We start from the raw sequence: 2,405 nt of genomic DNA, 5'->3' as shown, positions 1-2,405 counted from the left end.
GAGACTATAGGTGCCAGTGACAGTGCCCAGCTATTTTTTGAGATGTGGTCTCACTCTTGCTCAGGCTAGTCTTGGAACTCCTGAACTTAAGCAGTCTGTCTGCCTTGGCCTCCCAGAGTGTTAGGATTACAGGTATGAGCCACCATGCTCAGCCCCATATACCATGTTTCCCCAAAAATAAGACACTGTCTTATATTTATTTTTTCTCAAGAAGACATACTAGGGCTTATTTCAGGGGATGTCTTATTTTTATTAAGTATAACACAACAATCTACATTTATTCAAATACAGTTAAGTCATCTTCTTCTGGAACCTGACAGGGGGGAGCTGACCTTGTTGGTGGGGCTGGCGCTAGTGATGCATGAACTCCTTTCCCCTAGCCATTCGCACGTGCGCAATAGGATGCCTGCGACTGCAGTTACCACACTCGCACCTGCGCAAGTGTGAATGGCTCGGTGAAAGGAGCCGTGGCAGATAAAAGGTATTCCAGTCTTCCTTACCGCGCTGAAATGCATGGTGGCTATGTAGATATGCTGCATAGCCATGCCCATCACTAGGTCTTATTATCAGGGTAGGGCTTATTTTTTGGATAGGTCTTATTTTTGGGGAAACACGGTATTTATTTCAACAGTACTTTATATTTATAGCAACAGTATTTAGGAACAGAGAAGGGTCGTTAGGAAGGGGACATACCCTTTATTTTAGATATGCTGTACAGTATTTTCTAGGCTTAATTTTGAGAACAAGGCCAGGCGTGGTGGCTCATGCCTGTAATCTTAGCACTCTGGGAGACCAATGTGGGTGGATTGCTTGAGCTCAGAAGTTCAAGACTAGCCTAAGTAAGAGGAGACCCCATCTCTAAAAGTAGCCAGGCGTTGTGGCAGGCACCAATAGTCCCAGCTACTTGAGAGGTTCAGGCAAGAGAATTGCTGGAGCCCAAGATTTTGAGGTTGCTGTGAACTAGATACTATAGCACTCCACTGAGGGTGACAAAGTGAGACTCTGTCTCAAAAAAAAAAAAATCTTGCAAACATAACTTTAGTATTACCTATTTGTAGGTAAGTATTTTTAAAAATTGGGGTGATGAAGGCCAAGAAGTACCATGGCAGATGGTGATACATCGAGGTACAAGCATGGTAGAGTTTTTAGGGTCTTATGGGGAGCAGTTACAGTCCGCTCAAAGTATAGAGGGGAGCATGGAAGGAAATGGGTAATGAGAAAGAAAAGTGAGGCACAATCTGGGGTGTGGTAAAGTGAAAGGCCATCTGAATTTTCAGATGATTCTGTTACTCCTGTCTCAGTGATGGAGGTCAGGGTAGTTATAGGTAGCTCTGTATTAAACTCAGTCCTTCATATAGTATGTGTAGGTAATTGTATGGTTATTTGGAAAAAATGCTATTTAAATCAGATTTGGAAGTAAGCAAAATTGATTTGAATTTTAACCAAAATATACGACAAAAAAGAATCCAGTCTCTGGCTGCTGAGCGAGCAGAGGCTTCCATCACTTTTCAGGCTGGCCTCTCAGAGCATCCCTGCAACCCAAATTCTACAACAGTTAAAGTTGGACTCAGGCTCCCACAGACGAGACTGATAGGAAACTGGGCATCTTTTCAACTATAATCCCAAAGTGGCAGTGACACCTATTCTCTGAGAAAGAAAGGGTTAGGGAAGAATCTAAAGATCCCTCAGCTCCAGGGACATGGCAGAGAGGTTGCACAAGAATGGATCCAGGAACAGAAAAGGAGAATTTTAAAAATATATTTTGGAGCTAAGCAACTAACTTTAGTTCTAGTGCGTATGTTCCCTCTAACCCCCTTGTTTTAGTGAATGTCTGACTTTTGCCCCCAAAATGTAAAAAAGATGTATGTTTAGGGTTGGCACCTGTGGCTCAAGCATCTAAGGCGCCAGCCACATACACCTGAGTTGACAGGTTTAAATCCAGCCCGGGCCCGCCAAACAACAATGATGGCTGCAACCAAAAAGTAGCTAGGCCTTGTGGTGGGTGCCTATCGTCCCAGCTACTTGGGAGGTGGAGGCAGGAGAATTGCTTGAGCCCAGGAGTTAGAAGTTGCTGTGAGCTGTACCCAGGGTGACAGCTTGAGGCTCTATCTCAAAAAAAGAAAAGAAAAAAAAGATGTATGTTTAAGGATTCTATTGTTCAGCAAACTTTGTTTTGTTTTTTTGACAAGTAAGACTCTGTTGCCCTGGGTAGAGTCCTGTGGCGTCACAGCTTACAGCAACCTCCAACCTTTGGACTCAAGCAGTCCTCTTGCCTTAGCCTCCAAGTTGCTGGGACCACAGGCTTGCGCCACAACACAGGGCTACTTTTCCTATTTTTAGTAGAGATACAGTTCTCACTCCCTCTTGCTCGGGCTGGTCTCGAACTCCTGAGCTCATGCTATCCA

General features: G+C 44.2%; 1 protein-coding gene across 1 annotated transcript in view; it reads left to right on the top strand.

Moving 5' to 3' along the window:
* The window catches only part of NDFIP1 (Nedd4 family interacting protein 1), a 46,056-nt gene that overhangs the window by 21,282 nt on the left and 22,369 nt on the right, over nt 1-2,405 (top strand). The gene's annotated exons all lie outside the window — the stretch shown is intronic.

This window comes from Otolemur garnettii, unplaced genomic scaffold, assembly GCF_000181295.1.
Source record: "Otolemur garnettii isolate 467f Iridium unplaced genomic scaffold, OtoGar3 scaffold00003, whole genome shotgun sequence".
NCBI classification, from domain to species: domain Eukaryota; kingdom Metazoa; phylum Chordata; class Mammalia; order Primates; family Galagidae; genus Otolemur; species Otolemur garnettii.
This window is presented reverse-complemented; position numbering and strand designations above follow the sequence as displayed.